Source organism: Macaca thibetana, chromosome X (assembly GCF_024542745.1).
Source record: "Macaca thibetana thibetana isolate TM-01 chromosome X, ASM2454274v1, whole genome shotgun sequence".
Lineage (NCBI taxonomy): Eukaryota > Metazoa > Chordata > Mammalia > Primates > Cercopithecidae > Macaca > Macaca thibetana.
In genome coordinates, this window is record NC_065598.1 from 119,648,496 (window position 1) to 119,661,789 (window position 13,294).

Genomic DNA, 13,294 nt, shown 5'->3' on the forward strand with positions numbered 1-13,294 from the left:
CTTTCTCTGTTTCATTTTCTGGCCCTTCACCATTTGCTGTAGACTGCTGAATCCACTGCTGTACCACAAAAAAAAAAAAAAAAAAAAAAAAAAAAAGTCATACAAAGGCTTTGTTCTTTGGTAGAGAAATGATGTGGGGAACAGGGATTCTGAGGCAGGGAGACCACTGACAATCTAACAGGTGCAAAATACTGTTAGGTGCTTGGAGAGGTTACGAGATAAAAATACCCTTTTCCTGTTTTCAAGAGCTCTGGGCTTAGTAGGAGAAACAGATATGTAAACAGCTAACTCTTATACTACCAAAAATGTAAGAAGGGCTCTAAGAGAGTTACATGCAAAGAGAAGGGGTTGGAGTGATTAACTGAGCATACGGACACTTCATTCCATGCCCCATAAGCGAAAAAATTAAAGTCCTTCCTAGGTCCTTAAAGAAGGCAAGTGGTTCTAATTCAGTTGTTTAACAAGGGTAAACATAAAGACACTAATCTTCTTGGCTTGCCTTGGAATAGGAAGGTTCGGATGGATCACCGTCTCCTTAAGGCTGCTGCAGCAGCAAGTTACTGGCACTGGTTTCCTGCAGCTCTTTTGCTTGCTCTCTCTCCCCCACTTGTCTGCTCCCGTGGAGTTAGAGGGGGGTGTACCACAGCTGGGGGCAATGAAAGCGAGGAACACCAAGAGAGTAGACGTTTGGAACAGCAGCCCTAGGGCACCCGGGAAATATTTTTCCCCACATGTGGTCCTTTCAAATTCCCTGTACTGTAGACAGTACTTTGATTTAAAATGCAGTTTGCTTTTTTCTTGCCTTCCCTGTTTGTTCAATGTATTTTTACCCCTGATTTCTATTTCTCTGTATACATATTTCTTTTTCACTGATGACTTTTTAGTGTGAATTTGTTTCAATAAGAAGTTTCTTTCTGCTTCCCCTTTTCCCATCATTCAGCAAATTATATGAACAGATTTTTTACGGATTTTAGATGCCACTACCACCTCTCCCTCCAATACGCTGTTCTCAGCCTCTTATTAGCACATTATCTCTTTACTCTGCTAATTAAACATCTGGATGTGCTGAAAAGCTGGCTAAAATATCAGGCTGATTAAAAGAGTTCTCTGATGCCTGGAATTGGTGCATAATGCACTAAACAATGAAAAACTGCTTTTCAAATGGGCAGTCACTTTCACGTTTTTATTGAATAGTGAATTTGTTATTATTGAGCTAATATATGTGGAAGTATCTAGTGTCATGCCTGGCAAATATTAATGAATGCATTAGTAATAATCACATTGGGCAGTCACAGGTTTCAACCTGTCAACCACAAAATTGCGACTTATTTTTCAAAATAAATAGATTTTAAATAAATACTAATGCCAAAAACGATCTTAAAAAAAACTAAGAAAATCTAAACATAGAACCAATTCATAATTGGGACTCACATTGTCATCTAGTAATGTTCTATACATTCCAAGCTAAAGTTTCATATTTAATAATTGCCTATTATGTAGGGCTGACCCTTTAAGACCTCTGTTTTCTGAGACAACAGCAAGGCTCCTGTTGAGTGTAGAAAGACCTCAGGCAAGCAGACCAATAATGGCATGCAAACCCCATATTATAATTTGTAGGTAAGTCCAGTTCATGGGCAAAGATGAACTTACCAATTATCACATTGGCTAACACCCCATATAGTATGTCTAGACTGTTGCAAAGAAGTGCAAATGACAATCATGCTGAATATGTGCTTTGTTTTTTGGCTATCAACAGTTTTTTTTTTCTAATTGTTCAGAATTGGAAGCTGTGGCACCCTACTGACAGCCAAGCTCAGCGTGGCAGATATGGGCATGTCAAATATTAACTGATTTTTACTTTTAGGGCCTGTTCTCTTCAAAGGAATAAAAATAGTAGGTAGCTAAAAAAGAGGGAGGTTACACTGTCTTGAAGGACTATCTATGGCATTCATTGATCCTAGCTTTGCCAACCAGTTTGGGACTTTGCCAGTTGGCTCAATTGGTGCTGATGAAGCACTGGTTTCTTTGCTTTGTGATCAAGTCATCACTAGTAAACTTTTGCCGACTAATTGTATGCCCGTGGCTGAAAGGGGAAATGGATGAAGGAATATGAGTGATACAGGGGAAACCTGTATTACTTTCTAATCCTGAAAAATGAATTTACAAATATATATGGTTTAGAGCCAGCACTTGTATTATCACCTTGATAATAATGGGCAGTTAATTCATGGTAGGTTATACAAAGGGATTTGAAAACACGTATAGATTAGTTAATATTTGCCAGGTGCTAGGTACATCCACATGTATTATCTCAACAAATCCCTTCAACAAGCTTGTTAGGTTGATATTCTCATCCCTATTTTACACATGAAGAAGGGGAGGCTAGATGTAGTTGCAGTGGGAAGTAACCTGGGAGTCATATTAACACCTAGTGTTATGCATGCAAATCACACATTCAACATCATCATCTAAACAGTGTGTACTACTAGTACTGATCTAGGCTGTAGGACTTCCAAGTGCATGACTATATATGTAGGCATTTAGAGCACATGAATTGGTTAAGGTAAAACAAAACAAAACAAAAAGAGACTACATTGGCTTTATTTATTTATTTATTTATTTATTTATTTATTTTTGTGAGAGACTTCCGCTCGGTTGCCCAGGCTGGAGTGCATTGGCATGATCTCTGCTCACTGCAACCTCTGCATCCTGGGTTCAAGCAATTCTCCTGCCTCAGCCTCGCAGGTAGCTGGGATTACAGACACCTGCTACCATGCCCAGCTAATTTTTTGTATTTTTAGTAGAGATGGGGTTTCACCATGTTGGCCAGGCTGGTCTTGAATTCCTGGCCTCAGGTGATCCACCTGCCCTGGCCTCCCAAACTGTTGGGATTACAGGCATAAGCCACCGGGACAGCCCTACTTTGGCTCTAATCTTCATTTGCCACTTACAGTCTGTACGATCCCGGACAAGTCAGTTCCTCATTTGTAAGATGTAAATAACAATAATACTCACTCTATAGGTTGTTGTAAGTATCACATGCTATAATAAAGATGAGATTGGGTGCATTCAGGGTGGTATAGCCATAGACTGGAGAACATTAGGCTAAGTGAAATAAGTCAGTCATAGAAGGAAAAATACTCCATGACTGCCCTTATATGAGGCGTCTAAGATAGTTAAACATATAGAAGTAGACGACAGAATGGTGGTTACTTGGGGATTCGTTATGGGGGTATAGGGAGTTGTTTAATGGGTATAAAGTCACAGTTATAAGATGAGCAAGTCTGCGTACAACATAGCACTTATAGTTAATAATGAGGTACTGTGCATTTAACAATTTTTTAAGACGGTAAACCTAATGTTAAGGGTTCTTAACACACACACACACACACACACACACACACACACACACACACACTTTGCCCCAAAACAAAGGGACAAGAAGAAAACCGTTGGATATAATGGATATGTTTATTACCTTGTTTGTGGTGATGGTAACATGAGTTTATACATAAGCATGTGTAAACTGACCAAATTATTTACATTTATTATGTTCAGGTTTTGTACACCATTTATACCTCAATAAAGTTGGAAAGGTATTCATAAAAAGCTTACTATCTAGTACATAGCTAGCACTTGATAAATGTTAGCTGTTGTTATTATACCAAATTCTAAAACATACAGACTGCAAAGAATCTAAGGATAGAGTCTTAGGGGTAGATGCCAATGGTTTGCAATGGCAGCTTAAAGTGTTCAACCCCACTTCTTTTGAAGTTGCCTTATCACTGGCCAGAGGGCAGTTGACTTCTGTGTAGCATGTTCCAGTTGTTGGAATGTGTTCATGTTATGAACTATGCTTGGTTAGGTTGTCAGGTAGGTAGGATCTTATGTGACTCTGAGTAGACAAACACTAATACTACAGAAACTTTTCATTCATTGGATTTGATTGATTCAGAATTTGTGACCATTTGGACAGGGGCTGGATTTAAGCTTAAGCTTTTCAGCATCTATAGAACAGTGGGTCTGTTGAGCAAATTAGTAGTGAAAATAAAATGGAAGGGCTGATCATTCCAATGACAATGACTCAGTAAAGCAAAATCTTCTTAGACATGTTAGAAAGCCATAAGCAGTGAACTAACTATAAATCATTCACAACTCTTTACTAAAGCAGGCCTCCTACTAGGCACTCCTGTTAGCTTAGTTGTCGCCTTTATATGTATTGAAGGTAAGAGGACTGTATTTCCTCTGGAAATAGTCTATAATTCATATTATTCATTTATTCAGGCTGATTTTCACCCCTGGATTTTACTGTATTAGGAAAAAGAAAGTGAGAGAGACTCAAGTGCACTCAGGATATGGCCTGCCCAAATCATTACTGTTGCTATAACCACATACCATTAAACTTTTCTGGGTTGGGAAAATACATTGTTCTGCCTCTTGTAACTAGAATGCCACTAATGTTCATGTTCTCCTGGTGCCTACCTGCCATCAATGACTTTTCATATCACTTAGAATAAAAGCCTAAGTCTTGACAATGACTTATTACCTCACAGTCTGATTCTTTGCCATCTCCCTCTTACCTCTCAGATCTTACCTCTTATGATCCACCCCATCTCCTTCCCACTCCTCTGGCTATTCCTTAATTTCCCAATGTCTTGTATCATGACCTTTGCACCTTTGCACACACTATTCCTGGAATATTCTTCTCTCTGGTATCAACATGGCTTAACTTTCACCTCCTTTGGGTCTTTATTCAGATACCATCTTCTTAGTGAGATTTTCTCTGGCTACCTTATTTAAATTTTCCCCCTGTCCTACAGTCCCTGTCCTTCCTTTTCTTGCTTTATTTTAATTTTTGTTTTTCTAATTTTAAATTTTTGTGGGTACATAGTAGGTGTATATATTTATTGGATACGAGATATTTTGATACAGGCATGCAATGTATAATAATCTCATCATAAATGATGTGGTATCTATCCCCTCAAACATTTATCCTTTGTGCTACAAACAATGCAATTATACTGTTTTAATTATTTAAAAATGCACAATTAAATTATTGATTGTAGTCACCCAGTTGTGCTATCAAATAGTAGGTCTTGGCCAGGCGTGGTGGCTCATGCCTGTAATCTCAGCACTTTGGGAGGCTGAGGTGGATGGATCACCTGAGGTCAGGAGTTCGAGAACAGCCTGGCCAACATGGAAAACTCCGTCTCTACTAAAAATACAAAAATTAGCCGAGCGTGGTGGTGGGCACCTGTAATCCCAGCTACTTGGGAGACTGAGGCAGGAGAATCACTTGAACCCAGGAGGCAGAGGTTGCAGTGAGTTGAGATAGCACCATTGTACTCCAGCCTGGGCGACAAGAGCAAAACTCCATCTCAAAAAAAAAAAAAAAAAAAAGTAGATCTTATTCATTCTTTCTAACTATCTTTTTGCACCCATTAACCATCCCAAATTCCCCTTTAAATCCCCATTACCCTTGCCAGCCTCTGGTAACCATCTTGCCTTTTTTTAAAAAAACAAAAAACAAAAAACAAATTTTCTCCATCACATTTACCACCTTCTATCATAATATGTATTTTTAAAATTTGGTTTAACTTCTGCCTCTTGTAACTAGAATATAAGCTTTATGGAAGCATGAATTTCATCTTTTTTATGTATTGCTATTTCCTCAATGACTAGAACAGTACCTGGCTTAAAGTAAGCATTCAAGGCCCGGCACGGTGGCTTACGCCTGTAATCCCAGCACTTTGGGAGGCTGAGTCAGGCAGATCACTTGATGTCAGGAGTTCAAGACCGGCCTGGTCAACATGGTGAAAACCCACCTCTACTAAAAATACAAAAATTAGCCGGGGGTGGGGGAGTGTGTGACGGGGGTGGCATGCACCTATAGTTCCAACTACTTGGGAGGCTCAGGCAGGAGAATAGCTTGAATCTAGGAGGCGGAGGTTGCAGTGAGCCGAGATTGCACCACTGCACTCCAGTCTGGGTGACAGAGCGAGACTCTACCCCCCTCAAAAATTGAACATTCATTATATATTTGAATAATGAATAAACAGATGCCATAAAAGTCCTATTTCGATGATATTTGTAAATTTGCCTAGAGATTAATAAATATCCAACTAATATACCAAATTATGTTATTAATAGATGCTTCATTGATAACACACTTTTATTACCCACTTCAAATGACTGTATTTCAACTATTTTCTCATTCATTTTCATCACTGCAAAGTAGGCAGATGTCAAGTATTAGTAGCCTTAGTTGGCAGATAATGTGATGGACCCAGTCATGCAGTGGTGAACAGTTACAGAGTTGAGATTTTCTACTTTGCAGTTGCATCTGGAGGCACTTGGGCAGTTTAGGCTCTTATAACTAAGTGATGATCCATTAATAAATGGGTTGCTTAGAAATTAAAGGGGTATGGTGAGAAAAGAATAATTAGAAATATGCTTTCTGATGCCAAGTCTTTTGTCTCCAACCAAATCTCAAAAGTAAATGTGAAGATGTCTGACTCTTAAATAGAGTAAATGTTATAAATTCATTGTTCCTTGTCTTACATTTTCCTATTTATTAAACACTGAAGCATGCTGGTGCCATTCCAAACATGAGGCTCATTGATCCATGAGCTTATATGTGTTCATAACTCACCCGTGGTACTGTTTTCTAGATCCAGAAACACTACATAATAAAGGAGACTTGCAAATAGCTATTGCTCTTAATGAGTGATGACTTGTTATGAAGAATTATTCCTGGAAGATCATTCTCTTTTAGGCAATTAACTTATTGATTTTACCAATGAATATGAATATAGACCACTGGAAGAGTTTATACCACAGAAGCTTGGACAAACGTGATAAATACTTAAAAGATCAGAGAAAAAAGGCTGTTTGGATTAAACACTCTTACTCTACATTTTTTGAGCCTTCTTGAAAATATTTCCACAATATCAGAGACCACTTTCCTTCCTCCATAAATAGAGTGAATGAAATGGAATCTTTGTATGGTAACTGAAGATCTTATAAAACAATGTTCTGTATGATCTGGCCCCTGCCTACTTTTCCATATTAATCTCTTCCTCACTCATGTTCCAGCCACAAAGACTTGCTTTTTACTTTAGAGCCTAGTACATTTCCACCTCAGGGCATATGTACATGCTATTTCCTCTGCCTGGAACATTCTTCCCCTGACTCATGTGAGGCCTCTCTCACCACCCAGACTAGGTCAGGTCCCCATGCACATTTATAGAATAACACAATTTTAAAATTATAAAATTTTTTCAGCACTCTTCACAATTGTAAATACATAGCTATGAGGGATCTTCAAAAAGTTCATGGAAAATGTGTATCATGAGAAAATTATGCAAGGAGTTCAAATTTTTTTTTTTTTGCACTAAAATAAAGTCATATTAACTTGTTGTAACACATCTGAACAGGATCTAGTTTGAGGCACTAAGAAGGATAAGACATCAGTTTGAAAAGAGTCCCTGTCAGAGCAACATGAATTTTGCTAAAATTGAAGCAAGAACAAACATCAAATTTATGATGAAACTTGGGTGGAAGAATGATGACATCACTGATGCTTTATGAAAAGTTCATGGGGACAATGCCCCAAAGAAATCAGCAGTTTACAAATGGATAACCCATTGTAAGAAGAGACAAGACGATGTTGAAGATGAAGCCTGCAGCAGCAGGTCATCCACATCAATTTGTGAGGAAAAATTAATCTTGTTTGTGCTCTAATTGAAGAGGACCAATGATTAACAGCAGGAGCAGTTCCGACACCACAGACATCTCAATTGGTTCAGCTTACATAATTCTGACTAAAAAATTACAGTCAAGCAAATTTTCCACTTGATGAGTACAAGACTGTTACTCCCAGACCAGCAGCAGACAAAAGCAGAACTTTCAATGGAAATTTTAAATAAATGGGATGAAGATCCCAAAGCATTTTGTTGAAGAATTGTAATAAGAGATGAAACGTGGCTTTACCAGTATGACTCTGAAGACAAAACACAATCAAAACAATGGCTACGAAGAGGTGGACGAGGTCCAGTCAAAGCAAGAGTGGACTGGTCAAGAGCAATGGTTATCCCAGCACTTTGGGAGGCCGAGGCAGGCGGATCACTTGATGCCAGGAGTTCGAGACCAGCCTGGCCAACATAGTGAAAACCCATCTCTACTAAAAATACAAAATTTAGCCGGGGGGAGGGGGGGACAGGGGTGGCATGCACCTATAGTTCCAGCTACTTGGGAGGCTCAGGCAGGAGAATAGCTTGAACCCAGGAGGCAACAGCTGTTTGGAATTCTCAAGGCATTTTGTTTGTTGTCTTTTTGGAGGGCCAAAGAATGATAACATCTGCTTATTATGAGAGTGTTTTGAGAAAGTTAGCCAAGGGTTTAGCATAAAAACACCCAGGAAAGCTTCACCAGAGAGTCCTAATCCACCATGACAATGCTCCTGCTCATTCCTCTCATTAAACAAGGGCAATTTGGAAGAGTTTCAAAGGGAAATCATTACTCATTTACCTTACTTACAGTCCTGATTTGGCTCCTTCTAATTTTTTTTTGTTTGTTTCCTAATCTTAAAAAATCTTTAATGGGCACCCATTTTTCTTCAGTTAACAATGTAAAGAAGACTGGTTAAGTTCCCAGGACCCTCAGTTATATCAGGATGGACTCATCCCTTACAAAATTGTCTTGAACTTGATGTAGAAATAAAGTTTATACTTTTGTTGAGAAACAAAGTTTATATTTTTAAATATTTATATTTTAAGTCCCCTTCTCCATGAACTATTTGCAGTCCCCTCATATTTGTGTGGGTTGTTTAATATCTATCTGCCTTGCTAGACCATAAGCTCCATGAAGGCAGAAACTTGTACTGTTTATCATTTTCTCCCCAGTGCCAAGCACAACAGTTGGCAAGAAGTAGTAATGAATTAATGGAAAACTGGGTACTTAATGTGAAATGTTTGGCTGAAAGGTAAACATTTGAGTGAGACATTTGGATCATCACCATCCAATATAACTTTTCCTAAAGATGAGAATGCTCTAGTACTGTGCTGTCTAGTACAGTAGCTACTAGTCTCGTGTGGCTATTGAGCACTTGAGATGTGACTAGTGCAGTTGAGAACCTAAATTTTTTTATGTTATTTAAGTTAAATTTAAATACATGTGGCCAGTGACTACCATACTAGATAGTGTAGATTTTGATGACTGCAAATATTTAGATATTGGATAGTCTGCACATTTAGCTAAACATTATAAAAAAGTTTTAAATTTTTTCTAAGTCAAATTTATTGTTTTTTTTTTCTTATTATGGTTTCTTTTCTTTTTATGTTTACAAAGTGCTTTCTCATTGTAAGATGTATCACCTATTTTTTTAAAATTCTGTTTGTTTTCTTTTAATTTTAACTCATTAATCCAGTTGAAATATTTTTATTTATCTTATTCTTTAGTATATGGTATGAATTAAAAAATCTAAGGCATTTTTCTTAAGAGTTGTCCCATTTATTTAATAATGCTTATTTTCCCCATTGATTTTTGATGCCAGTTTTATAATATACTAAATTTTGTACTTGGGTGTGTTCTAGAGCTTTTATTCAGTTGCATTAATCTGTCTATTCTCACATCAGTACCACTTTGCTTTAATTATCATAGCTTTCAAATATGCCCTAATGTCTGATAGTTCTATCTTCCTTTCACTATTATGTTTTAGCTATTCTGACTCAGTTAATATAATGTTCAAACTTTTTTCTGATGTTAATTCATACGTGCATGTAATGTATGGTGATCATATGTAACAAACTCCAAATTAGGACACATAATTAACAAATGAAAATGTGGTAACCATAATAAGTTTTTTCCTCCAAGTATAGGGTTGTGCATGTGGTAGGCGCTTCTTGATTAAAGAGATGAATGAGGTCAAGACATTTCCTAGGTTTGTGACTTCTATAGTAATTAGCTCTTATATATATAACACGTAAGATAGCTTTCCTTTTTTGCACTTAAGAAAAAACATCGAAATGTTATTTCTTCTCTGTTCTGTTTTTACTGTTCAAGGAGCTTTTAGGTAGTTTCTGGACCAGTGGTGTCACCCACATATTCAATGCAGCCCAATTAGTTACTGAGAATCACAATGCATTGAATCAGAGTGTAACTAAAGTCAAAGCTGCAGGAAGTAGCAGCAATACTAATGAGTATTCGAAACTGATTAGAATGCAAAAAATTTCCACCATTCTTTAAGTATCAGTTATAATATGGAGTAATCAGGTAGCAGCTACTTGAAGCAAATGCTTGAAAGTGATTTTTTTTTTGATTGGGAAGATTTCTTAAGAATTACATTTTTAAAATTAGGACCACTTTTTCCCAAAAAGGTTCAATTGGTACTTTCTAATGTAATTAAAACACACACATATACACACATGCACAAACAAGTATATTAGTATTAAAATTAAGCAAATATTAATAATTAGTCATATTTAACTAAATGAAACCAGCCATTATGGATAGCTGGAAAGCTGAGACTACCAAATGAAGGGCATTTAATGTATTCTTAGGGGTAATGTTTGAACAGTATAAAAATGGAATTATTAGTCTAAAATCTTAGTCATGGGGCTTTCAGAGTTTATTCAATCTATCTTTCCATCTCAAAGTTGAACTGAATCTACATTTATCATCAATATCATCTTAATCCTACTATAGGGAAAAATGGTGATTGGAAATCTCAAGGAGCCTTCCCCCCTGCTCCCTAAAGAGACAATCATAAAAATATACTGAGCTCATATCAAAGTCTTTGATATTTAATTTGCATATAGAGACATAGTTTTAAGGAATGTTCACAGGTCAATACACATTCAGTGAAATCTTCTATGTTTTCTGAATCTACATAGACCACAGGCATTGAGAATTGATAATTCATTAATTCATTAATATTTAATTGATCCATTCTTTAAACATTTTGGCTGCCTTGAGATGACCTTGAGGCCATAAAAAATGGTGATAATTAAATATTTAATTATTTTTATTACTTTACTAAGGCAGGAAACATTGGCTCAACCTTAACTGAGCCAGAAATTATAATTGCATAGGTTGTTAATGTGTTTTCTGAGCATAATATTTTTAATCAATACATAACTGAGAAATTCCTATTATTATATCAAATCCTTTTTTGAATGAAGCAGACCACCTAGGTTTACATCCAGGACCTATCATTTGCTTACTATGTGATTTTTAACAACTTACTTGACTTCTCTGTGTCTCAGTTTCCTAATTTGTAAAGTAGTGTTAATAGTAGTTCCTAGCCAGGTGCAGTGGCTCACACCTGTAATCCCAACACTTTCAGAGGCTGAGGCGGGCAGATCCCTTGAGCCCAGGAGTTTGAGATGAGCCTGGGCAGCATGGTGAAACCCCCTTTCTATTAAAAATACAGAAATTAGCCAGGCGTGGTGGTGTGTGCCTGTAGTCCCAGCTACTCAGGAGGCTAAGGTGGAAGGATTACCTGAGCTCTGGAGGCAGAGGTTGCAGTGGGCTGAGATTGTGCCACTGCACTCCAGAATGGGAGACAGAACAATACCCTGTCTCAAAAAAAAAAAAGTTCCTACATAATGGGGATTAAATGAAATAATTCACGTAAGGGGCTCAGCACAGAGCCTGGCACATAGTAAATCCTGAATACAAGTGAGATACTATTATTTTCAACATATTGGGAATATAACAATGGGCGATGGGTCATGCTTAACATGTAACAAGAAAACCATATACAGAATATAATTAGGTGTTTGATTGTATGGTGCATATTATCAACACCATGGGTGATTAAGGAGGTGGATGTCAGAAGTTTCCTGGGAGATATGGTTTGAGACTTAAAGTATGGACAGAGAATAATGGGTGGAGAAGGCATGAAGACGTTCCAGGTAAAAGGCATATAATGAAAAAGACAAGAAGGAAAGTGAAGATGAGTCTTAGAGGACCATAAACATAAACTAAATAGTTTATCAGTGGATCGTTAGATTAAAAACTTCTCTCCAGTTTCCAAAACAAGGTTTTCAAGTTATATGGGTAGTAAACAGTCTCTTCAGAAAATAGTCTCTTCTAAGTGTGTGTGTGTGTGTGTGGTGTAGTTTACTATCTTTCAAGTGGCTCACTTGAACTATCTCATGTAATCCTTATTACAACCCTATTAGACAGTGTGTGTCTAATTATTCAATCTATCTTTCCATCTCAAAGTAGAACTGAATCTCTATTTATCATCAATATCATCTTAATTCTACTATAGGGAAAAATGGTAATATCTTTTAATATCATCAACCCCATTTTAGAAATAAGGAAATTGAAGCATAGAGATATCATAAAACTTGCCCCAAATCATGCAGTTAGTATAAGAGCCAGAGCTAGTATCTGAATCCAGACAGTTTGACTTCAAATCTCTGTGTTCTTAATCACAAAGTTGCCTCCACTTAATTTTGATAAGGTCTTAAAACTTTTAAAGGTTAACTGTTAGCCAGAACAAGTAAAGGAAGAAACTCTTACACTGCAATTTGATGCTTAAGCCATGACTGCTACCTTATTAATATAAGTCTGCCCCATGTCTGAATTCAAATGACAAGGAATGCAATTGTCTAAGCAGATATAGAAATATGAGGAGTCAAATTTAATAATATATTTCAGTTTAAGCTAATATACAGAAATTAAATTTTTTTTTTGTTAATTTTATGTTTCATCAAGTAGAAGGTATATGGAAAGTGAGGATTTGTTGTTTTAGGCTCATTCAGAGGTGGTTTGGGCAGTTTTGATGTCTGATCGTACAGTATGTTAGATGTTTTGTTGGCTTTCCTAAGAGAAGTGGTAACTCTGAGGTCTTGGAGCCACATACGGTTTTAAAAAATATCATGCGCAGCTCCTTGATTAAATATTTAAAATTCTACCAAAAATTGTCTTGATGCTATGTCCTCTGAAAGGTATAAAGTGTTACTAAAAGGTAGACACACAAGAGGGAGTTCCAAATAACTAACAACAAAGAAAAATATTTTAGTGTGTCTAGTGCAAACCATGCTAACATCAGACAACTTGAATAGTGGTATGTTAATTTAATTTGATATGATAAATGCCATGGGTATGGAAGGTAGCATGGTGTAGTAGTTGAGAAAATATGCTCTGAAATCACATAGTGCTAAATTGGAGACTTGGCTCTGCTACTCTCTAGCTATGTGATTCTGGATAAGTCACTTACTATCCCCACCCAGAGCATTAATTTTCCCATCTACAAGTAGGGAAAATAGTAGCACCTAAGCCT

General features: G+C 36.9%; 1 protein-coding gene across 1 annotated transcript in view; it reads right to left on the reverse strand.

The window, feature by feature from the left end:
- Positions 1 to 13,294, reverse strand: part of TENM1 (teneurin transmembrane protein 1) — a 498,746-nt gene that overhangs the window by 173,039 nt on the left and 312,413 nt on the right. The gene's annotated exons all lie outside the window — the stretch shown is intronic.